The 26,534-nt window shown below is 38.0% G+C and overlaps 1 protein-coding gene across 7 annotated transcripts in view; it reads left to right on the forward strand.

Moving 5' to 3' along the window:
* The window catches only part of JADE1 (jade family PHD finger 1), a 147,775-nt gene that overhangs the window by 72,968 nt on the left and 48,273 nt on the right, over positions 1–26,534 (forward strand). The window contains exon 1 of one of the 7 annotated variants that reach the window (XM_019614537.3): positions 22,745–22,763. The exons of the other annotated variants lie outside the window; for them this stretch is intronic. The gene's annotated coding sequence lies outside the window, so the exon portion shown is untranslated. Of the gene's footprint in view, positions 1–22,744; positions 22,764–26,534 lie in introns of those variants that run through there. 7 annotated transcript variants of the gene reach the window in all.

Below are 26,534 nucleotides of genomic sequence, written 5' to 3' on the forward strand. Positions count from 1 at the left end.
GTGAGTCTTTAAAGCACAAGGAAGAGAAAATAGAAAACCTTTTTTTTTTTTTTTTTAAATTACAAAGTATCAGGGACAGGAACAATTATGTCACATGAAAAACACAACCCTTCAATCTCAATAATATGAATAACTGAAAGGCGGCATTCTTAACTTTGCTGAAGTTAATTGTCATTTAAGTGCCTAATGTTAGCCAATTCCAATTCCTCCATCAAGCAAAAAGGAAATATGCAGTTTTGTGTGGGAAGAGTATATCAAAGCAGCCTAATTTATCTTGCAGTAGTAAAACCTGACTAGGTGTTGATTATGTCAGTCAATGCTAATGTTTCTACTTCTGCAAAGTGACTATAAGTAAAAAATGATAGTATAGAACCTTACTCAGAATTCTCTTTCCCTTTGTTCTCCGTTCATTTGTTGGAAGGGATGCTGTGCTGCTGACGTATACTAAATTTTTTCAACATTTGGAAGTAGTGATTTGTGTTAGCTCAAAGTTCCAAATTCATCTTTGTACTAATTAAGAATCTGTCTTCTTGGGTCAAAGCGTCACCTTCTTTCTCTAAGTACTGGAGCTGAGTTGAAAATCAGAGAATTTGGCTAGGTTTATGTTTTGTTTTTTTTTAAGGAAATTTTCCTACTCCAGTTGTTTTGTTTTGTTTAGGGAGCAGAGAAAGAGTTTGTATGTGGTGAAGTTGCTTTTGTATTTTATTCCCAGCAAGATATGGAATGTAGATGAATCTTCAAACATAAATGTGGTTCTGAATAAATAATCAAAGAAAGATCTGCCCATCTAATAACAGAATAACAGCACAACACTCTTAGTTTTGTGGGTTTTTTGGCTGATTAGTACTAGAAGGGCTCGTATGCCTTGAACAGTCAGCATAACTTGGTCCATAAACTTCATTGCAGTCAACAGGAACTCCTTGGTTAGACCTGGAAAAGAAATGACTTTCATGGACTTATGAAGCTGTATAACACTTCCAGTAATCTGTTTTCAAACTGTCTTACCTACTTCTATTTGTATATTTTCTCATTTCAGAGGCAAAGCAGATACAGAGGTCTAATCAAGATGCTGGATGAGTTAAGTAACCCAGCAGTCTATACTGTATGGTGTTCACATACATATAATTCTTATTGACACAACCTGTGATGGAAAAGAGTAAACTATCCAAATGAAGAAGATAGAGAATCTTTGCTTATAATAGCCTTATACACATACACACATAGACCATACACGTCTTTAAATACAGTTTACATATCCTGTCAAATCTCATACATACCTTTTAAAACTATCTGATCAGGACTCTGGTAAAGCCAGTGTTTCTCAGTGTATTTGTTAAGGGTTTTTCATTGCTACTAAAAACCACTACTCTGATAACAGCAACTATAAATAGAAGAACACCTGCTATATTCACTCTTCCAGTGCTGACTTTGGTACCTGATTCACAGATTTTACTTTTGATGCTCTTGCTTTAAGAGCTAGCATTATCAGGATTAGGTACCATAATAAATAGACCTCAGTCTTCACCTTTCCCAAGCATATTTCTTGGTGATGCAGAGCAATGAATAAACTGGTTCGATATCGTTGTCCACGTGTGTGATTTATACGATATGTCTGACATATAGAGAGCATACCTGTGAAATGCTCCTTACAGTAGCATTAGCTTTTTTCTCCAGCCAGTGTCACTACTTTTCTGTCAAGTCTTCATTCCTTTCAACTCTATAAGAAAACTTTCCAGCTCCTCTTAGATAGTATGTGCCTTCAAGAGGCAGTTTAATTAGATGAGGTTTGTTGTGATAACTTATAGTGATTCTTTTTGATCGGAAGACTATTTAGGAGTTGAGAAAGATAATGATCCTGTGCAAATATGTTTGGTGTATATTAATACATAAGATTGTATATATATCCACAGCACAGTTAAATATATGATCTTGCTCACTTTCCTGATTGGATGCAAAACCAGTAAAGGTGCATGAGAATTGGAACTGTGGCTAAATATGCATAATGTTTCTTTTTCAGGCTCCCACTGAAGAATGCGGGAGCCTGTGCTAGTTTTGTTTTTGCTGTACATATGCTCTGTGGTTGAATACCTTGTTTTCCGGATCTACCAGTTTGTTTCCTTTCAGAAAATTGACTTTGAATTCCTTGAGAGCTGCATTAGCTAATGTGTGCGTCTGTGGGATTGTACAGTAAGCATGAGTGCCGATAACTTTTTAGTTTTCTATTTCTTGAAGAACCATATTATGAAATAGTTTGTGTCATATTGCTTCTACCAATATTTCAATATTTTGAAGAATTTTACACCACAAAAATACATGTTTTATATTATTACTTGGTACCAGAAGGAATTTTTTAGATTGCCGTATTTTCTAAATATTGTCCTTTTTGGCATAATCCTATTAACATGATGTTACATATATGAACATCTTAGAATATATCTAAAACTTATGTTTTTATACAAATCAAAATAAAAATCAAGAGTTAAAAAATAAAAGCAGTGATCAGTTGTTGACAGACAAATAAAAGATGATGTAACAAGCCGAAACTTGGCTTGCAATGAGGTTTAAGTTATACTTTTCCCAGTAAAGAAATGGCTCACTCCTAATGATTACAGACACGTAGTTAACAATAAAAAATAAAAAGCTCAAAACGCATACAGAAAAACAGGACAACTACTTTAATCCTTAGATAATTTTGTCTTGGAGTGTAGTCCAATTTTACCTGTAGTATCCTTACCATCCTTTACATTTAAAAAGCTGATTTTCATTTAGTTGTTGAAGAACTCCAGATGCAGATCTTTGGCATGGTGAATATCTTTAAAGAAAGAATCCCTGTAACTTCAGTTTTGCTCATATTCTTATTTTACAAAGCAGGAAAGACTTTCTTAGAGATCCTCATGCAGTTGTTTTTCAGGCATGTGTCAACTATTTCTTCCATATGTTGAGCTGAGTGGATTTTTAATTACAATTGTTTTTAACTAAAACTTGATTCCAGTGGAACCATTTCATACGTTTTTGTCTAGTACATTGAGATGTTTCAATGAGCAGAGAGGAAGTTGAAAAATACCTCACGATGTTTGTTTCACAGTCAAAATAAATGTTTTATCAGCAGTGGATATGAAGAGGTATTTTTAATTGTGGAAGTTTAGTTTTCATACAGCTTCATTTGCCTCCATCCTGTTGCATCTTCTTCAGCTTCATATTCTGATTCCCATAGTATAAAGTCAATATTTCTCTTACAAGGTCCAAAATAACTAGCTTTTCTGGTTTACTTCTAGACTTTTTTATTACATAAGCCTCTGCTGCTGAGATATCTGAAATAAATCAGCAAGCTACCAGGACTGGTCTGGCTAAGCTCTTTGAAGTGGATCTACTCACTGAAGAGTCTGCTTATACCCTAATACAGAATGCTTCCTTACAGCCATCATCTTCTTTCATTGCTCTTCCTTCAGGCAGGTGCGGAATGTTTTGCTTGGCATATGCATTCATCTGAGTACTGTCCTAGTTTGTTGGAATTGCTATGAACTGTGATGCCCATGAGAAGCAATTTTGACTGACCAGACTAGTTCTTGCATACTTCTGCCTTCTGTGCAGATGAGCTGCTTTTGAGGAAGAAGTTCTTTGGTTTCCTATCCTGCTGTGCTTTGCACAAGCAAGGTAGGGCAATGTATATGCTGGGCTTAGATCATGGTAGATTTTTTTGCTTGTTTGTTGGTTTAGGTTTTTTTTTTTTTTTTGAGTACTGAGGCTTTTGGTTTTTGGTTTGCTATGCTGTGAAAAGCTAGCGTGCATGGTGGGACCCTACACCTCTGTTTATGAAGTTAATCTCCCTTTAGATGCTTTTAAATGTGCTCTAGTCTAATGATTAGTTGAGTGGGTGGGCTACTGTAGTTGTAGTGGTGGTTGTTAGGGACACAAAGAATGAGATATGAAGGAAGAGATCTTTTTTTTTTGTGCTTCGTTCCTTAAGTAATTATCGATAGGTTTCTAGGGTTTTAGCCAGTTGTTTGATTCAAGGGCTTTTGGCTGTGTATTTTGGAAACACAGTTTTCTATCAAACATGTGGTAAAGCTAATCTGTTTTCCAACTCTGGTGTATGGAAAGGAAATGAGTGACAGTGGCTTATTCTTCATGACAGATCTACATGTAAGTTCTAGTATGCTAGTTCATATACTAGCCAAAGAGGCACCTTTTGCCTTCTTTTTAAAAAACAAAATGATTTTCCAGAGAATAAGGCTGTTCTGTTTATTTGTGCCCTGGAGTGCTTATAGAAAGGATCAACTTACATGTTTTGTTTCCTGACAGCCAAGGAAGGTTCTCTCCAAAGAGGCAAACAGCTGAGCTAAAGATTGTAGCTGACATGGGAGAGTCATTGATGTGACAGTACTGTGGCTGCTGCTGATAGGTTTATGCTGCTGTTTTTGCTGCCCTAAAGTATTTTTTGCTGAAGGTAGGAGTATAGTACAGGCATTGAGAGCTAGAGCGCTGCTCATTCTGTTTGCTGGCTTTGCTTGTAATACCTCTTGGCATAGCTTATAGGGAGATCTTTTGTGTAACCCAAAGTTTGTCACTGTGCAAGCAACTCCTTTGTCTCTGACTGCAGTTCTTTATTTGGTATATGAGGAATGGGATAGAGGGGAAGATGTGGGGCTTGGGGCAGGAGGAGAGAACCTAACTATGCCAGCTGCAAGGAATTCTTATCCAAGTCTAATAACCTGAAACCTAAAATAAATGTTCAGTGCATCACGTTGTTCTCTAGAAAACAACAGATTTGATTAAGACATTTTTGAGCCACCAGAGATATATTTAAATACCTTTAAAACCTTGACTCCAGTGCTCATCTTCTCTTGAATGCAGAAGTATGCGTGGGGGATGTGGAACGCCTGATTTGGTTCATAGAAATAAATGTTTATCTGTGAGCAGTGCTTTTGGGGACCTATAAGTCTTTTGAAAATTCATCCCTGAGGGACTGCCAATGGCCCACTTGTTCAAAAGCCCTGAGCAAGAGCTTTAAATGAATTGCAAAAACAAGGAAGTGTTTTGATGCTGAAAGAATTTTGTCAACATACTGTCAGTGCGTCAGGATGTGTCTCTTCCTCTCACCCTTCCTTTTGTTGAATCCTCTGTTGCTTGTTTTTTTGAGGTTTTTTTTGTGTGTGTGAAACAAAGCTGGGCTCTGCCTGGATTAGAAATAAACTTATTTCTTCCTCAATACTTTCTTTTTTACATCTTCTGGGGGAAATACATTATATTTGTAAAAGGGTATTTTCACACAGAAGCAAAGAAAAAAAAAAATCTAAAAAAAATAAAAGTAAATATTTCACAGGCCATTAAGAGCTGATTCCAAGCTCTGGATAGCATTTTTTTTTTTTGTGATAGAAAAGCAGGTAAAGGAATAGTCAAGAATAAGTTTTGCTTTAGATTGGGCATGATGAGAGTGGTTGAGATAAAGGTGAAGATGAGAGAGGCTTGATGTTTGGTATGATAATGGAGGAATTTGTATAAATCTTCAGCACTGGATGCAACCAGTAAACTGAAGTTGTACCATACCAAATTTTAAACAGCAAAGCTACACTTGGGAAAACTTAGTATACAAAATGACTTCTGCAAGCATAGTGATCTGTGCTCACAAGCGTTGTTTGCGTATATGGCTATCCAAGTGTGTTAGTGTGGATTTTGTGATTGTAAGCAGTCTCTTTTCTCACTGTTTTTTTCCTGTTCTGCTGGTAGTGTCACCTGGCAAAGCCTTTAGCCTTGGGGCCATATCTTCTTTTGTCAGGCTTTGTTCACAGCAGCTTCCACTGCTTCTACTACAGTGACCCGGACCCTTTGAACTCATGGACTAGAACCAGGTGCTGCTTTTGGTGGAGGCCATTCCTAATCACATTAGTCCTTGGATTTCTCAGAACTCACAGCTAGGTTTGTGACACACTGTTGTGTTTCTTTCATAGTCCTTTTTCTCTGTAAAACTGCAGGTTACTTAGAGCTGAAGGAGACAGAGTAGACTCACGTGTATGTTTTTTGCTTTGCGCATGAGTACTGTTTTGTTGGTACGGATCATTTCCTTCGCCCTATTTATCACGTCCCTGCTGCTTCCCCAAATGGCTATGAGCCACATACATTCAGGGGTGTGACGAATGGAAAAAAATTGTTAATAGAACATGAAAATACATTTAAAAAATAATGAAAGGGAGCTTGCCCAAAATATTTCAATTTCAAGTGAAAATATCTAGCTTCGTTAACTGAATATATTATTTTGCCACCTTTTTTGTAAATGACATAATGATAAAAAGACCTCAACTTGTTTTCAAATGACTGCATATTAATAGCTTCTAGCAGGTGCTCGAGAAATCAAGGCAATCTATGAAATTTTCAGAATACCCCTCCCCCAAGGGAAGCTTGTTTCTAAATAAGTGCATGTTTTTTTTAGTCTGTCTTATCAAATGTGTGAGACTGTGATCTGTTTGTACTTCTGCTGCTTTCAGACTGCTTTTAGGACTTTTTTTTTAGTTAGTTTTTTTTGCAAGGATTCAAAGTGCATCTGTCTTAAGTGGAAATTCCACATGAGCTTAGCTATGCAGATGTCAAGGCACCTCTAAAGCATATCATTTTAGGGTCCCCAAAGTGCAGAAACGGTTGAGATAAAGCTTCAAGGATGGGGAAAGAAACAAATAACCACTCTCTAAAATCTTTTGTCACCTGAACTGCAACAGCTCCAACAATCCCATGCAGAAAACTACAGAACTATGTTTCATCTGCAGATACAGACGCGTGGATATTCTTTGTAGCTGACAGTAGGCAGTGAGGCGTAATTCCTTTTGTTCCTCTGGTTGTTTAGCAGAGTAAGTAAATTTAGGTCAAACTCTCAATCATTTGATCACATGCCTGGAGATGTAATACATTTCGTCTAATAGCCAGGGGAAACAGTCATTTAAACAAGTAACTGTTTCATTTCTGTAAGTGACTAATTTGACAGACAAGGCACAGTTCAAAGGAAAACAATAGATATACAATGGGATGTTCTCAGCTTGCCCTTTGTGCCTCTCTGGATGCCAGTGGTGCCTTCTAACATGGAGATGTTTGCCAGACTGAGATGATCTGGCAACATCATGCATATAACACAATTTAAGTTAGGTTACACAGTGCATTGCATCATGAATCCACTACAAATAATTTGCCTCTATCTGTTCCTGTCCCATGGTTTCTGAAAGAGTATGAAGAGCATTTGACCAAGTAGAAAGGCAAACAGCTTTCTATACTTTTAATTTCAGATTAGTGTAAGCTTGTGTAATTTTTACCCTTTTTTATCCTGAAGATCCAATTCAGCACTTTATTGCAGACACAGGCTATCAACATAAAGGCAGCTAAAACAGCATGTGGATTTAAAATGAACGGACGTCTGTATGGATGAGCTGCTGTATGAGCACGTTATAAAATATGCAGTTTGGAGAAATGAAACTTATCTGCCGTCAGTAAAAAGCTCTTTGCTGGTGGTTGCTCAATAAGTTCAGCCATCATCTCCTGAACACCAATTTTGATACTGTTGTGATAGCTGTGACAAATTTCAGCAGAAGTCTTAATCAGCAGATGGCCACTGGAGAAATGGTTTTGTAAAATGAGATTTTGATTTTCTGATTTATCTGAAGAAGGACTTCCCACTGCAAGAATTTGCAAATGGTTTTCAGTGTTGGTTTTTTTTTTTCCAGACAGAACTAGAGTCTTTCTCTGCTATCTTACTACCACACCTTTTATCCTGATGCTCACTGATGTGCCTCCTTGAGGGAAGGTCTTTATTGTACCTTCATCCATGATGAAAGTTTGCAGCAATTATCACTCATTCTGTTCTTTCTCTAGAGCATAATACGTGCATGATTTCCTCAACTCTGTGCCAGCTAATAAGCATATTCAAAATAATGAGCCCCAAGGTCACAGGAAAAACAAAATTCATGTATACAATTTAGTTTCTCAATCTTTCATTTCAAAAACAAAATTTATTTTGCTGTTAATCACATAGCTTTATAGCTTTCTTTCTTGCATTTTCACTTTCCTTGAGTTCTCGTCAGCGCAGTTGCTTTGAAATCTTACTTCGTTGCATTTTTTTAATTTATTGTGATACAGTGATCTCGTGTTAAATTGCCTGTGATTCCAAGTTGTATGTTAGATTGCCTGCTGCTTTCCCTTTACTTAGCTTCACCCCCTTCCACTGTAAACTGCTCAAGTTGCTGTTTTGTCACTGCTTGTCTCCTATGCACACTTTGAATAATGGTACAGTTACAAATTCTTTCCGTTCTGTTTTAGATTCCCACTAAAATGTTTAGGGTTCTGTCTACGTAGAGCTAGAACAGTAGCTGAAATTTTCACTGCATGGATACTGCTTTCAAAATTTCTCATGTTCAGACAGTTATAGAGAAATGCTTTTCAGAAGAATGTCTTGCTTCACCTTCCTTCTTCCCTCTTTTGGTCAATTTCATTCATGTTCAGCACCTAGTAGATAAAAAGATGTCCAATGCAACTGAAATAATGAAACTGTCAGTTGCCACTCTTAAAAATGATGGAGAACTGGAAAACAGCATAGTCCAACGCTGACCTCTGATTCTCTTAAATTGAGCATACGTTCTGAATTAGTCTAACTTCTGATACCGTTTTATCTTCCTATCTGGTCAAATCCAAAATAGTGTGCCCATACACATGCACTATCATGGATATATGTATGTTCTATGTGGATGACAGCTAGGCTAATGTGCTTTTGGTTGTTGTTTTGTTTTTAAATGTGCTGTGTACCTCTGAAATTAAGATAATCTTTATTTAGGCACCTACATGGATTTATTTATTTACAACTAAACGTTTAGAAATTAAATATCTGGCTTCGTTTCCAACATATGTTGGGAATTGTGTGTCAGAACAGTGTGTAACATAGAATTCTCTGGAGATTCTTCTCCCTTCGATTTCCTATTATTAACGTACACATCACTAATGTTGTACTGAGAATGGAGCCAATTCTACAATTTCTTTCCAGGTCTTTCCAATCCTCTCACAGCAAGATGAAACAAATGGCCTTGTTAGTGTGTCCTGAAAGTTGATAAACTATAACTTGTTTGTATGAGATGGGGAGACCAAGTCTCCAAAGTGAGGAGCCAAAGCGAAGAGCACATCTGCCTCCTTATAGTGGTATTTCATCCTGAGTGCTCAGCTGCTGGCAGTCTGGTATAAAGTATTTATTTGTTGAGTTGTTTCTTGTATACACACAGTTGCTTCAAATACTTTAAAGCTATTTACCATAATGCTTTAATAATTTCATTACATAAAAGTAAGCTTTCAAAATGCCGTGAAAAGATGAGGTCCAAGAAGTGATCAAGTATGTGATTTGGGGATGCTGGTGCTATCTTGATCTGTAGATGGCTTGTGAATTGAAAATACAGTAGTTCATCAGGATAGGAGAAGCCATCACAAAGAACTGCAGGATATAGACTCTGCTAATTTAGTGACAAAGAAAAATGCTGATAAGGTTGTAACCATAACTTCTTTCTGGTTTTTGGCAAAAATCCACTGGACTTGCTTCTCTTCTGTCCTGTGAATGGAAGCTTATAATTCAATAGAACATTAGAGTTTGTTAGATCTACTAACTTTTTCTTTCTTTTTTTTTTTTTTTTATTTTTTTTATTTAAAGTTGAGGACTAAAGAGAAAAGGAAATGACTGTACCAATTTTACTATATGGTTGTTACTGGACAGGAGTGGAGGAAAAAGGGAAAAAATGATTCTGATGTGGGGCTTTCTGTAGTCCTTTTTGCCTATCTTCCTAGCAAAAGTTTATCACAATGTGAAAGTAAGGCAAAAGCAACGCTTCTATAGCCTCAAAAAAGAAGAGGGAGATAAAGATGCTAAAGTAGCCTGACAACCAAGTCCATGTCTAAAGCAGATGTATTTGCTCTTCACAGTTTAGGTAGATTAGGCAAGAGCATCTTATTTTATTGCTTTATAAACAAACTATGGTAAGAGCATACACCTGTGTTAAATGACATGATTTCTAGTGCTGAGACAGATTTGCTCTGGGCTCAAACTTGGCCTTGGGGATGCTGGTAGCTGCTAGCTACATTGTGAGCACAAGGACACACTGGATCAGCTTAGGCTTGTCTCAGTCAAATAGTTTTCAACTTGCTTTGTGTTTAAAGGGGAAAAAAAAAAAAAAAAAGCAGCTTAATTTGTAGTTGGCTAAGGGTACTGATTGTGGTGGATTTTTTTTGTGAGTTGATGCTATCTTTAGGGAGATTTCTTCTGTGCTTCTCTAAAAATAGAACAAGTATTAAGTTTATGAGCCGTGGGTTTTAATCTTTTGATTTCAATTGGAGTAACAGAGGTACCACACCCATAACACGTAGATATTTACATCATGTGTAGCATTAGCATACAGTTTTAGTTGCTTCTTGAGAGCTAAAACAGAAGTCCTTGGTTATATCACACGTTTTTATGTTGAAACATATATGTATATTCTTTCTGTACGAAGTCTACTTTATTCAGAAAACTTATTAGAAATTACACATTTCCAAGTACTGGGCTTTGCCTGTGCAGAAAAATAAAAGAAAGAGGAAAAAACAATTGTGATGCCAGCAATAACAATTTAGGCTTTGCCCACCTGTGATAGATAAACTGCTTACTCTGAAATCCCCAGGGAAACAAGCTGTTTCTATGAGGTATTTAAGGATGGGGCTCATTGTACTCATCTCTTCATGGCTGACTATCTGGTTTGTTCTGAGATAAGACTAAAGACCCTCTGTAGACTAGAAACTGTTTCTACTAGTGAATAAACAAAAGAAACCCAATTCTGACAGTTAAGACAGCTGCAATGTTCCAGATGGCTCACAGTATTTGAACTGACTCTAATATTAAATAGGTAGGATTTCAAAAACTAGAATTGCTGTGTAGATTTTTTTTTTCTCACTCCGTTCTTTCCTCTCTATTTTAAATTTCAGGACTCATTGATGAAAACCATTGTTAAAGAAAAAGCAAGAACTACAGAATATGTGGTGCTTCACTCCAAAAGTTTGGGAGGCTGCAAGATGAACAAAACCTTCTCTTTGATTAGAGCTCTTATAGTAAACTCATCATAGGAAGAAAACCCCTGCTGATAATATTTGTAAATGATACAGGCTTGCCTAAGTGTGTATGTAGATATCATCTCTTATAGTATCATGTTTTCCTACGTGGCAAACAAAGCATTTTTGTAAAGGGAGCTGAATAGAAGTGAAATATTTTAGGACAAAATAAAAACTGTGTTCTCCCAGATGGAATCTTCATTTTTATAAATTGCAAATCTAAATCTTTCTTTTAAAGGGAAGTTATTCAACAAGGAAGGCAAACAGATTAGGAACATGATGTGAGTGAATGGGCATGTACCCTAATAATAATAAAGTTCCAGGCAGTGCTGGAAGCAGTGTATTTGCAGAGAAATGTATTGATCCTAAGTTAAGAGTGGGTTAGCAGAAGGAGAGTCCAGAAGGACTAAGAGCTTTGTTTCATTGATTCTTCAGTCTTCCCACAAAATTCCTGGGACTTGCTCAGAACAGTAGAGAAGATGTATTTAAAATTACTTCTTGGAAAAGGATATTATAACTTGGTTCTCTTTTTCTTTGACTTTCAACAAAACTTTGAATATACTGGTTTGAATGTTATGATAGTTGTAGTAAGTAGCTTACCGTATTTGAGTGAATGCATGCTTCAATCCTAGACCAAAAAAATAATTAGCCTGATCTGTTTTGATTATCTAAATTACATTAGATCCTGATGTGATGATGATACTAGGCTTCCAGGCTAACCATCTACTACTAATTAACTGCATGAATACAGTGATTTAAGGGGATACAAAGTAGGAGTGACTCCAAACTATAGTGACTGCAAACTAGTTAAAGAACTTCCCTGTGAGACCAACATTAGGTAGAAATGACCTTGGATGCAGTTAAAGTATCTCAAGAATTCTGAAATTTATGATGTTTTCTGTTCTATTCAGAAAAAGAATTTTTGTGTATTGTTAGCTGCTGAATTGCAGCTCACTTACTGCATTTTGCAGAGGCTCCTAAATCCATGAGAAGATCAGGACTGCTTTTCAGTTAAAGGCTTTTTCAGCTGAGCCTTGCACAAGAACTGTGGCCGATGATGTGGCTATGGAAAGATTTATGCCTGGCAGGGAAATTGTTTTGGGATGCCCCCTCTTTGCTCTTCGTATAGAACTCTGTGCTCTTGGAAATCTTTAGAGCATTCATGTAGATGTGTGTGTGGTATGAGTATGTAGGTCCAACATTGCACATGACCTTTCCTAGTTTAACACCACAGAACTGAAGATGTAGGTTAGACTTCACAGTCGTTAGGTCTTGCAGTGACTAATTGACTGATTTGTTTTTGTAATGGAGCTGAAGATAGATATTATTTTCCAGAAGACGGAATAGTCTCCAGTTATGTCTAAAATACTGCACAGGCAGTGAGTTTTCCAGTCTACACAGTGTCTGATATGTATCCTTCAATGTGACTCTAAGAATGAGAAGTTAATATTAATAACTAAAAACCCTAATGCACTGTACTTAACTCTCCTGAACTGGTTTTGATGGCGTGTCAGGGCCTGCATTTGACAACAGCGATAGCCCTTGCAATAAATGCCTTCACAACTGAATGAGCCATGCATGGTGGTGTGTATCTCATTGACTGTTCCTCTACCAGTTTGGGAATCTGTGGGGATCAAATATTTTTGATGTTTTCATCAATATCTCAATGTTATAAAGCAACGAAGCTTCACAGACCATGACTGACAGTTTTACCACTGCAATCTGATTAGCTACTAATTAGTAACAGGCAGAGACTGTCAGACTTCACTCCTTGCAGATGTTTTCTGGCATGTGACTAACTGAAATGTTGTGCCAGAATGAAGAGAACGTGGGTCTAATATAGTGATGGACTTGAACTGCATCACTACAAATGAAAAAATTTGTTGTGGGATGTTCAATATCTGGAGGACAATCACCTCAATCAGCCTGACCTCATATAATTAGGATGCTGTCACTGGATGAAGGAAGAAGCAATTATGGCAGTGAGAACTCCCCAGAAGACATTGTCTTGTTTTCTTAGAGAAAAAGCAGGTGTAGGAACATCGGTATTTTTTCACTTAAAATGTCCTTGCAGTGTTTACCTGCAACTGCAGGATTGAGTCTCTTCCCCAGCACTTCCTCCCCATGCTTTCTTAAAGACCTTGTTGTCCCAGTACAGACTGGGGAGGTGATTTTGGACAGCATGTGCCAAAACTGTGCTAGGTAATGTTATGAATAGACACTTTGTACGTAGAGTCATTCGTGTGTGATGCTAATGCGAGTGCTGAAATATGTGTGAGCAATGAGAAGACAGTGCAGTATTTATTGGAGAGACCTGTAGTTTAAGACATGAAACCCTGGAGGATAACTTAACTTCAGAATGTTTTAAACACTAGGTTTTGTGAGGATGTTTTGTCCACAGGCCAGGCACTGATCCATAGTGCCTTCCCCCCCCCCCCCCCCCCCCCCCCAAAAAAAAAAATACAATGGAGATTTAAGGAGTTTCAGCATCCCCTTCAGATGTGTTGATAGCTCGTTTTGGCTGTTACTTCTCAATGTAACATAACGTAAAAGTGAAGGTGCTTGTCCTCAGTCTTTTGTTCCCTTTAGTCTGTAACTTTTTTTTTGTTGTGAAATGCATCACCCTGTTTCTACAGCTAAATGCAATTAAAGAAGTCTGTTATAACTTATTACTGGTACTCCACGTTTTAATAAAAGCCTTTGTGACACTTCAGAACAGTTTTCTCAATCAAGCAACTCCTCAGATGTTGGGGTATGTCATTTATATTGGTATGTGGTGCTTAAAGATGGGAAACAATCTTAGTTTTCATTCCATGGGTTGGTTTGGAAGGCACTGCTAATGACCTGTTATATGGCTTGTTACTAACCATCCCACTTAGCTGATTCAGTATTGGCCATGAGCCATGCTCTCTAAGGCTGTAATCTTGTTAATGTTCATAGGGTAACTAGAATGGGGCAGTGTCATTATTTGCAGGGAGAATGCCCTTGGGAAAACCTCAAGTGCTGAAGGAAAGTTGTCTGAATTGATAGTTTTTATTTGCAAGTCCATGCTTTATCAGTGGTGGTGTGTAGTTGGCAGGCAATTTCTAAGTTGGTATCTTTTAAATGTCAGACTTTTTTAAACTAGTTGTGGTAATGAGATACCATGGTGACATTTACAAGCAGCAAGAAGCATTAGTCTGGAGAATCTAGCTCTCTCCAGCAAGCAAGAGGTGAACTTTGAAAACCTGCCTCTTCAGGAGTTGCCAGTGAGACTGTGCGTGCTGATACTCTGGTTGCAACACTGATCTGTGTTAAGATGACACGAGCAAGCAATATGTTTTGTGGCTATCAGTTTTCCTTTAGTCACATAAGCAAATCTTAAACCAAAAGCTATAGTTGACAAAATACTGAGAAAGATAAACAATGCCATTAAATCCCACTACCTTTCCATGTGGCTCTATAGTTGCTTAGGCAGCGCTATGGGAATGTGTCTGTCTCACCCTGCTGGTTTTGGAGGTTTATGTATGGAACTGAGAAATGAAAGGAAAAACTCACCTGAAAGAGCTGACATGGGTGTCTGGGTTGTCAGCCACGAGAAAGAAAACCGTGAGTATGTCAGAGGACCAAGTAACATAGAAAGAAATCTAAATAAAAATGTCTATACAAAGCCTGGAAGAAGGAAGAGCATCTCTACAGGCTGAAACTCAGCTATCTGGAGAGATGAGTAGGGGAAACTTGCCTGTTACAAAGAGAATAGGCTTCCAAGAAAACCAAATTAATTTGAGGGATATTTAAGTACTCAGAATTCCTGGGAATAAGGAAATAACAAGTCTTTTTTTATTCTCTGTACAAATATAAATCACTAGTTGTTAACAAACAACCCCTGCAGTTCAGATTTTGCTCAATTGACTGTGAATGCAAAATAGTAGCAGGTCTCTGTGTTTTTCTGTGAACTTGAGCAGAGTGACACTTGTGCTTTGCAGAACTCTGCCTCAGACCACAGAAATCTGAACTCCTGGGCCCCAGATAGGAAGTTTTAGATTGGCTTTAAAGAGAAGAGATGGCAATGGTTAGATATGTCAGAATTCCTGCTTAATTAAACTGATTTATTGCATGCCTTGTTTTTTATAGAGATGAATGCAGAATATTCAGACTCGCAGGATATATTCCCTAGACATAATGCAGTGAATGAAATTGCAACTTAAAGAAACTCTTGGTGCTTTAGTAGTGATGGTGCATACGTGAAACAAAGAGCAGAAACTGATTCTTATACTTCTTGAGATAGTGTAGACTCATATACTGGTATGAAGTTCACTTCATCTCCTGCGTCTGTCTTTTATATCTTTACTTGAAAACATCTGTGTTCATATTACTGCAGATAAATGATTTTCTTTCAAAGAGAAAGTGTCTGTGCAGTGCAACTTTTTCTTCTATTTTATCTTTTTCTACCACAGCTCTGTTAAAGTTTCCTTAACACACTTCAGTGCTGAACAGATATCTGGGCTGCAACCTGTTTGCCTTTTTTAAATAACTACTCCAAAGTTAAATAACTCTGTAACATACCTGAAATAGATTATTAAATCATAGAAAGTATTTAAGAACGGAACCCTTATGGAAAACATGTGGTTTCTCTATCCTTTTCCTTTGTATTAATTGGCTTCTTCCTCAACAATTTCTGCTGATCATCACAGGGTGCATATATGTTAATGTGTTAGTTCAGAGAGGGAATGCCTTGTTGACGTGAATCTTTCCTTCCTTGCATCACTTTAGATTGTGTTGGTGTTGAATTGTCTGTGAGAAGAAAAATTGAGTTCCTTTTAGAGTAAACAAAAAGTAAAGGCATGATACAGGAGCATATTTAAAGCATTGTAGCTGCAAATGGCGAGTAGGGTCTCGTTTAAATTATTTTCCTTTCCTTCCAGAAATACCTGTAGTTTGCTAGGAGCAAAACACCCATGCTAAACATCTGTTTTTCTCAACAGACTTTCCCTGATTCTTCTGCGTAACTTGCTAACAAAACTACAGCCAAAATTGTGCTGTATTCTCATCAAACTCTGTAAGATTATTTAAAGTAAGGTGTGAATCCTAAAAATAGTTTTAAATATTTAGCACTTTGGTGCTGTTTTCAACAGAACAGTTTTTTAATAAATGACAGCCTACAAATGCAGTTTAGACTTTATTGTCAGTAATAAACCGTACTGCAAAATAAAAGTATTCAGCATAGCAGTTTAATATCTTAGTTTTTAAAGCATATACTTCACATTACCTCTTTAATTCTGTTGTTATCAGATATGTATGACAGAATTTTAATAGGGAATTCTGTTGATGTTGACAGGAATGAAATAGAACTCAGTTCTTTCATAGCTATTTTTTCCAGAGGTTAAAAGACTAGTAGATAATTTGATCACTAAATTAAATAGGAGGGGCTCGAGCTGTATGAGGGAACACATCTCTGAAGTACAGGATGAGCAGTGATAGCAACTTTCATGGACCTGAACTTGCAGACTGAATTTCACTTGCTGACTTTACAGAATCCCATAGAAAAGTTATCTTGTTTCAAAGTATTTGCTATTTGTTTTCATATAGTAGCTTTTCTTCTGAACTACTAGGATATGAGTAGCGAAACTGCTACCACTCCAAAAATGGCAAGGGTGCTTTTGAAGAATTGTCAACATAATTTTTCTCAATGCTTCATACTGAAGTCAATGAAACAAATAATATGCTTCTTTCTCTCTGCATATTCTGCAGATTGCCTTTACGGTGGAAGTAGTTCTTATGTATAATACTCAGCATTTACTGAGGCTTAAGACTTGGAAATGCTCTTCGCTGATAAATCAGTAAAATCCATTTACTCTCTGAATTCTCTTCTAATGATTGCAAAGTGCACAATAACTGAGAAAATGCACCCAGAGGAACATCAGCTTTAATGATGCAAAGTGTGAAGCCAGTTTTGTGTTACTTCTACTTGTTCCAGAGGTCTTGTTTGATAGTTTGTTCCTATATAGCTTGTTACCTGAGATCAGTGTATGGCTTTTCCTACAGAAATGATTCCTGGGAGTGGAAGAAGAGCTGCAGCAGCCTCTGTATTGATTGCTGTGTGTTAGGTGCTTGGCCTATTATAATGCATTAACACTTGAATTAGCGAACTCTTCAACATGGTTGAAGTGATGACAAGGAAAGAAAATCCATTCTGCTAAGTGAGCAAGTGTAAGTCTGCCTAGCAGAGGAAGAAACTTCTACACGTACCTGTGGAATACCACAAAATGGAATCTAGACTTATACAACTTCTACTAGACAAATATCGAAAGAATTTTAATGGAGAGAATCCATATAGCAACTGAAAATTGAGGAAAATCTGATATTTGGTGGCTTTCTGTTTCAGAGAAGCCCTGTGTAAAACAGGGAGATCTGTATGCTAGAGATCTTAAGGATTAAGTCTTGGAGGATACACTATTTAGAGAGTGACCTGGGTGTATTTAGTGTATGAGACTTTTTTAAAGCTAAAGCTATAAAGTGCTTGTGCTTCCTTAAAATGGTGATTTATGGGTATTAAGCTGCACACAGGGTTAAAAATTATTTTGCTTCAGTAGCCATGTGCCACAGAAGAAATGAGCTGAAAATCTAAGCGTCCTGAGTCACAGGGTTAGTTGTCGTTGATTCAGAACAGCAATTGGACCAGAAAGTCTCATGGAATAGTGACAGAGAGAGATAGCATTCTGGAAATGTATCAAGGATGCCAAAGAAAGAGAGAATACTTAAGCCCGTCCAAACCAAGCAAGCCTAAAGTCATGAAGACCAAATATGGAGGGCTGAATCCCAACAGCTTGATGAATGTCTGGACAGCTGTTTCAGACTGCAGTGTGTTTATAACATGGAGCTGACTGGTGAAGTCCAAATCTCATTGAGTCACAGGATACTCACACTCCAAAACCCAGCAAGACTCTCTGGCCAAAAAAAAAAAAAAAAAAGAAAAGAAAAAAAAAAAATCCTTCAGCAAGAGAGTGCTCTTGGTCAACTAACAATGCTGCATGTCGTAACCAGGGGATCACCAATGTGATGCTTCTGCAGGACCAGTAAAGTCCAAGTGATTCCTGTCTCTTATTCGCAGCTGCTGGGAAGATCAGCTGCTAGTAATGGAAATAACATAAAGGCATATCCAAGAGGAACAGGAAAAGAAGAAGAAAGAGGACATGTCTTTTCATTCATTTAAATGCATAAGACAGATTTTCCTCAATAAATGGAAGAGAATTTTGATGAAGTAACTGTACATCGTCTGAAGCAGAGTGGCCTTTGGTGGAATGCATCATTACTGTCTTGGCAGCCAGGTCTAGCCTGTGATTTCTAGTACAGAGATGCTTTGACAAGTGCTGTATACTTTAACCATGTAGATTACAAACATGTTAGTGGAATGCTGCTGTGCTTTAGCTAGCTATTATAGGAAGGGATGGCCCATCAGATTTTGGGTTCAAGCTAGTGCCTTTTCCTGGCAAATTTGTATAGCTGGTATACTTTGAAGTAAGTTATTTTCTTTCTTTAGGTAGTTGGAGCTTTATATTTCTGTGTGCTATAACAGTTGAATTATTTAGTTTATCTTCTATCTGCTTATCTAATAACTTTCTATTAATTGAAGAGCAGTCTGTTCAGTGTAATCATGACGCAGATTTAGACATCGAAGTAAAAATACTAAAAGGGTCTGGGGGACACGGATGAAAGAGTTGAAATGTTCTGGCCACTAACATCCGTTCCCTTTTCCTTTTAGTCACATGTAATGCAAGTTGTTCAATTCATTTGGTATTTAATTCAAATTATGAAGGCTGGCACCAATGAGTATGGAAAGAAGTACTTTTGACCTTGTATCATGGAGCAAATTTAACATTTCATGGCACGTAGAAAGAAGATTTTAATAATTATGTTGCACAATTGGGATAAAAAAGACAGAGGCATTAACATTCTACTTTTATATTTCGTGTCTTTTCCTTTCAGAACTGCTACTGTAATACTGGAACAGAATAATTATTCATTTCCAAGTCTGGCACCTAAAGCACTAAAGAATAAGGTTGTGTCTCCATGTGAAATGCAGCCGTCAGCATTTCTTATACAGATGAAAAAAGGAAAGATGTCAGGAAATGAGGACATGCCAAACTCTGGATCATTCTGCACATACTCTAAGGGACACTTCGTGGTTTATCATTGACTACAAAATAGCTTTTGAATAGCCCTTTATGTTTGTACAGAAGGTATTCTGTTTGTTTGTTTTGTGTAAGAGAGGAAGACATGATGCTCAAATGTTTTCTATTCTTATGATACAGAAAAAAATGAATGGGAAAATTTTCTTTCAAAATTCAAATAGAGCTCCACGAATGTCAGAAATTACTACAATATGATTTTGCATTCTCTATGTATGCCTGTATTTTGTTTTTAAAGAACAAAAAATGAGTATGTGTTTTACATATAATGACTGTGGAGATGACTTCATATATATTTCCTGTTGCTTGTGAGAATGAGAAGATATATGCACACACAATAGGGATAGCATTGAATAAGAACTGAACATGTCTTAAGGAACAGTAAGAAAAAGAGAACAATTTGCTAAACTTGAAAATAGAAATCATTGGTACATTTCTTTCCTTCAAAAAGAAAACAAACAAAAAACAGGGAATTTTTAACTGCCTCAGTCAAATAAACCCAGTCTGACGAAGACGTGTATCTAATTTTATGTATGAGAATAGCCCAGTTGATGTCTTTGATATAGATTTAGCTCCAAACAGTGCCTGTGGATATAGTACTGAAAACATTGGACACCATACTGTTTTAAGCAAAAATAACGTCTTACTTTTTAACCACTTACAAGATATCTGCGTGCTGATTTTTTATTATTTTACACAAGAGAAGAGGAAAATACATTAGTAGAACAGCTTTATCCAAACATTTACTTGCATCAAACAACATTTTATTTAAAAATAGCAAATGACTAAATACTAGTTGTCGGTGTTGATCTAATATGTTAAAACATAACTGTTTAAATGTTAGGTTTTATAAATCATTATTTTCTAGAAGATTCCATATATGGAGGTTGAGAATAAACTTGCAACTCTACCTGTGCTTTTTCCCTGTCTATGAACTGATATCAAAAAGTGTGTGGTTCTGTGACAATGAAAAGCTGAATTGGGCTGTTCTGTTTGGGCTGCTTTTCTCTCAGGAACATGTTTACAAAGTTCTTCAAGTTATCTCCCTGATCTCAGTGTAATTGAAGTATGTTTGGATTTCCTCTGAGATCACAGCTTTCATCCTGTTATAATTCTCTTTGTCACGAATAGAAAAAGAAATTTGAGCAGACATGCTTGAATGGAAAAGAAGCAAACTGTCGGTGATGTAGCTGTTGGTTGTTCCGGGAGTACTCACTGCATCTTCTGATTTAATTTGTGTAATATATGTAATTAAACAACAACTAAGTGACAGAACTGTGTTTGTAGATTCAGTAGTAAGATGTACCTTGTTCCGCTTCTATGTAAGTCAAGTGATAAACAATCTCGTAGTGCTTTCTCTGTGGGACTGACAATCTCTAAATGCCTCAGCAGTTACGTGTGGAACTCATCAAATTTTACTTGTAAAAAGGAAGCCATTCAATTTTGCTGCAGAAATCTTAGAATGCTCTTGGTATTCCCTGTGTTTAGCTATGAAATTCTGACTGAGAATAGGATTAGAATGTCTTGCTGAGTCCCAGTGGGTCAGAGTCCTGTGGTATGGGTGGTTTTTCCTTTAACTTCAGAGTTGCTGTGCAGGCAGGGGCAATTCAGATGAAATATCAGCAGTTGTTTCAGTGGTATACGGCATTCTACAACCTGAGATTTAACAGAACTTAAAAGGGTTGGTGCTGGGACTGGTGTTATTTGACATCTTTGTAAGCGACATGGACAGTGGGATCAAGTGCACTTTCAGCAAGTTTGCAGATGACACCAAGCTGAATGGTGCAGCTGACATGAGAAAGGGAAGGGATGCCATCCAGAGGGACCTGGACAGGCCTGAGGGGTGGTCCATGCCGATCTCATGAAGTTCAGCAAGGCCAAGTGCAAGGTCCTGCACCTGGGTCAGGACAATTCCAAGCACAGATACAGGTTGGGTAGAGAATGGCTTGAGAGCAGCCCTGAGGAGAAGGATTTAGGGGTGTTGGTTGATGAAACATTCAGTGTGAGCCGGAAATGTATGCTTGCAGCCCATAAGGCCAACAGTATCCTGGGCTGCATCAAGAGAAGTGTGACAAGCAGGTCAAGGGAGGTGATCCTGCCCCTCTACTCTGCTTTTGTGAGACTACCTGGAGCACTGCGTCCAGTTCTGGAGCCAGCAGCATAAGAAGGAAATCAAGCTGTTGGAGTGGATCCAGAGAAGGGCCACAAAGATGATCAGAGGGCTGAAGCACATCCCATATGAGGACAGGCTAAGATTGCTGGGGCTCTTGAGCCTCAAGAAGAGAAGGCTCTGGTGGGACCATATATGGGCCTTCCAGTACCTGAAGGGAGCCTGCAGGAAAGCGGGGGAGAGACTTTTTTCTAAGAGGGTGGGGAGTGGCAGGATAAGGAGAAATAGTTTTAAACTGGAAGAGGTTAGATTTAGACTAGATATCAGGAAGAAAATCTTTACTGTGGAGTGGTGAGACACTGGAACAGATTGCCCAGTGAGGTTGCGGATGCCCCTCGCTGGAAGCATTCAAGGCCAGGCTGGATGGGGCTGTGAGCAATCTGGTCTGTAGGAGGTGTCCTTGTCTATAACAGGGGGTTGGAACTGGATGGTTTTATAGGTCCCTTCCAGCCCAAACCATTCTATAATTCTATGAATTCTTTCTTTGAGTGTTTTGTTGTTGGTTTTCTGTTTTTTTGTTTTGTTGAAAACGCATTACCTGATTTTTCTCTATCAGCAGACTATACAGCAACTGTATGATACAAATTTTTAAGAACAATGTGTTTTATGGAAGTTGAGGTATTAAAGCTTAGGTGTCCTTTTAAGTACTTGATTTACAAACATTTGGGTATGCACACTTTTGTGTGATGTCATTGGAAAACAGAACTCTACTCCTGAGGACAAGTGACTTCAGGGTTAAAATATGTCTTTTCAACAGAGAGGAAGAATGGGCTTATAAAGACTGGAGGCCATTTGAAAAGTTTGGGCTGAACAACAGGAACAGTTTTCATGTCTGCAGGAGCTAGGCTTACATACCACACTCCGTGCAGTTTGTGTAAGCTACACATGCATGTCTGTTTACATAAATGATACATTTTTGTATGTGACAACCTGTAGAACAAGAAGTAGAGCCTAAACTGAAGAAATGTTAAAAATAGACTCAAGACGAGGCCTTCCTACTTCCCTGTGCAGCTGTTTTTATTCCCTCAAACTACTTAAAGGAAACCGATAACTTAGCTTGAAGTCCAGGCAACGCAGTTATTAGTGTCATCTGTACACAAGAGATAACGTGACATAATCTTAGTGCAAAGGAAAGAAAAAAAAAAAGCAACGTCACTTGTTTCTTGCAGAAGTTTTTTCCTGAGGAAATGCATGTGGCTTCTTGTAACTGTAATGCACCTATGAGTTTCACCTCTTAGAAACTGTTTACTATCTTTTTGGTTTTGCAAGCCGTGATATATTGAGAACTACAAAAACCAGGAATTCTGCACGTCAAACAGATTTTTCAATAAGAAAGCGTAAGTTGAACAATGTGATAATATTAATAGAGGTTAAAAATGTGAAAAAATTAAGATATCTTTGATGTCCTATGTCTGTAATGCATCTAACAATAGTCCTCTTCCAAGTCTCAGACCTAACATGTTAGTGATTTGTTTGCTTTTTATGAAAAGAGTCAAACATTATCTTTTTTCTTGCAGCTTTAAAAAAAAAAGAAAAGGTAGTCTAGTCAGAACAAAATAACAAAATAACTAAGTACAAAGATATGATATGTAATGATTTAGTCCAAAACTTGGGCTGTCTGTGCACCAAAGCCTGTAGAAGTAACGAAGCTGGACAAGAACAAGCAGGCCATTTGGCTCCACAGCACGGTGTTGTGAAATTTGGCTTGGAAAAAGTGGAAGCATCTCACCAGTAGGTAACCCAAGCCCTTCACTTCTGGCTCTATTGGTGACCTTGTTACGCAGACTGAAGCAGTTCAGATTGTGCCAAAAAATGAGAGCTGCAAATCTTCAAGGAATGTTGCAATCATGCGGGGAGGTACTAAACAGGTTTAGACTATTCCAGAGCAGGAATCATATCCAAACTACGTTTTTAGTCTTGGACATCAGTGTCCTTTGAACCTAGTCTCAGTAGCCTAGCATATTTTGGGTGGGTTTTTTGGGGCTTGATGCTCTTGGTCCTTACCGAAATTTTCACAGCTCAGTCTATCTGTTCCATGCTATGAAATGTAAACAGCGTTAGTGTAGTAAGCACCTTGCTAAGTATGATTCAATTTGGTGACGTGTAGCTTTTAAACCTTCTGTCAACTAATTCCTTATTGAGATGATCTTCAAACTTGAGTACCATGTGCTACATTTGATATATCGGTTTATTAGAAAACAAGAAGTTTGAATAGCAATTGCTGTATATAATAATTCTGTGACTATAATATGTAGGCTCAGGGGAAAATCCTAGCTTTCTGGTAGTTACTGAAGAGAGAAATTTAACTCATGCTTTTGGATTCAGTGTTTTTTTACGAAGTGTAGGTATATGGAAAGAATTTTTTAAAAAAGACAAATATCAGTGTTGTCTTCCTGGAGCTAGGCTTCTAGAGTTCCTGATAGTGAAGTATTAGCATTGCTGTGTGTACTTCTCGTAGCCTGATCCTTGCAGTCTGCTGTTTTCTCACGAAAAGAAAGAAAGAAAAAAAAAAGAGAGAATTCAGAGTATTAATATATCTTTGGCAATTTTAAATGGATTTAAACCGTAGAAGCAGCTATGCTGATTGCCTTGTGAAGGGTAACCCGCTTGCTTGCTTACTGGTCTCCCTCTCTGGGGACAGTATGTAGCAGATGTCCCCACTGTCACTACTTGCTCATTCTGCTCACAAGAAATGCCAGGGCTTGTGTGACTGCTGATCTTGGTTTTATCGTGTTGTATGAGGTTTGGGACCTTTTTGCTGTCACTGATTTCCTACCCTGAAATCAAACTTCTGCAAACAAGCTAACTGTAATATCTGAGCATGTGTCAGGTACTAGTGAGTGCATAATACTTGCAGCATTTTTTAAAGCACTCATGAAAGTTGCTTAAATTCCTTTAAATAGTGGGAGGACCCCAAAGAACCCACAAGAAACAGCTTTTTGTAAAGTATGAAATAAACATGTACAGGTACAGTGAAATAATCACTTTAGCTCCAGCCTCGGAGGGTGAGAGAGAAAATAAGTCCTGTGCTCCCTCTGTGTATCTATCTGTCAATATGTGCTGTGTTACAGATGTTATTGATCCAGAGCACTACACCGGCACGCCAGTACAGGCTGTACTCTGGCATGTGACTGCTCTGGGGCTGGCATTCTTTCCATCTTTCCTGAGTTTATCTCCTGTAAACTTTTGCACTTTTCGTGCTGTGGCTGAAGACCTTGCTCTCTTAAGTAGCTGGGTCCTCCTCCAGAAGAGATTTGACATACTGTGGGCTCACCTTTAGCTTTGGCTGAGGGCAGAGATGCTGGTGTGGTTGGCTGAATATTTGAGAAGCCAAGTGGGCTAGAGCTGTGACTTTATTCCTTACATAAGGACACTGTGCTCGCTGCAGGATGTAAGCATTCCCCCCTGCAGATACCAGGTTACAGACAGCTGGCGCATTGCCTTCATGCCTGTGCTTGCACTTCCATGGGAAGAAAGTACCCTGCCTCCAGTTGTCAAAGAAAACTAAATGTGCACTGCTTGAAAAGCATATCCTGGATAAAAGCGCGAGAGATTTTTTTGTGGCTTGTGCAATTTGAGGAGCAAACATCAATGTTTACCCTGTGCCAAAATCTGCCCACATAAGCAGATCAGACTTTTTAAAAATGTTGTTCTGGAAGGTCAGAGACTATTTCGTTTGCTGTGTTTTTTTGCTTAGTCAAGCAAAGTTCACAGTAGCCAGAGGAATGATTTGATTTCTAAGTTTTCTTCAATCTTCACTGTGTGCTTTGTTAAATACATCTGTGGTAGTCTCAGCTTTGAGCAATAGTGAAGAAGCTCTACCTTCTAAACAAGCAATAAACCCCTTTGTCAATTAAAAAAAAAAAATCACTTCAGAATTACTGAATGAATGGTATGAAATGACTGAGGGGCTGTTTATCTCCTGAGTGTTTGCGTTACGTGCACAGAAGATGTGCAAGCTGTTTGAGGTCTTGCTCTGAACCTTTTTGTGTGCAAAGGCTCTCCCACCTCCTACAACTCATGTTGCTTTTCTAGAGTCAGAGGCAGAACTCTGGTTTTAGACACATCCAATATGCAAATGCAGTGTTAACAAGAGTTGACCTTTTGTAGTGTATATGCTTCAACCAGCGCTGAAGGATTACACTATTGTAATGTGTTAGGGCTGAGTCATGACACTGTCTCTGCACTTTGCCAGCAACCATTTTCAGCTATATCTCTTTAACATAGTTTATTTGCAAAGAAGGAAATAATTCCCTACCTGTCAAGGGTACTGTGGGTTTCCTTATGTTTGTGTTGTTTGTTTGTTTGTTTGTCGTTGTTTCAACTGAGTATTTCTGATAGACTCTGACAAGCTCTCTCCAATAACAACACTCAGCACGGGCCACTTGCTGCATGTTTATGTGGCTCACTGAGATACGGGCTGTCCCATGACTCCTCTCCACCCTTTTTGTTTGTTTTCTTTTTCTGATAGAGATGGAGGAGAGAAGGTGTAATGGTTCTTTTGTCCTTGATACCTTGAGCCTCTTCATTCCCCCTCCTGTGGACTTTCTCACTACATGGTTTCTGCCTGCATAAACACGGTTTAATATTGAAGCTGAAGTTCCTTTAGATTAGACAGTGTAGTGTTGCTTGATGAGCTGCCAGGCAGGCACGTGTGTATGTTTTAGCTGAGATTTGATCTGCAGCTACTGCACTGTCATTTGCCTGAGGTTTTCACAATGCATTCTTCCTGTACTCGGGGCATTACCTCGGCTGCTAATTACTTCTCTCATCATGAACAAAACTGTGCTGTTTACCTTAAAGGTGATGCATCAGCTTCATCCTGCTTAGCTCGCAGACCTGCAAGTTAACTGCCTGCTTACAGCTGTTCCCCCGAGGTTCTTGCTCTACTGGTTTTCCGTCAGCTTCCACTTTCCAATTAGAGTCATTTGGAAGCACTCAACTTTCAGTAGCTGTACTTTTCAATGCCTGTTCCCACTTCATTTAAAGATGATTACGCAATGCGAAAAGTCACATGTCTGTGCAATGATTGTCTTCGGCTTGCTAGAATATTTTAAGATATCTGTTTGTAAAAGTCATAGAGGTATACTTTGTACTCTGTTATAATC

The sequence above is a fragment of the Meleagris gallopavo genome, chromosome 4, assembly GCF_905368555.1.
Source record: "Meleagris gallopavo chromosome 4, MGAL_WU_HG_1.1, whole genome shotgun sequence".
Classification (NCBI taxonomy): domain Eukaryota; kingdom Metazoa; phylum Chordata; class Aves; order Galliformes; family Phasianidae; genus Meleagris; species Meleagris gallopavo.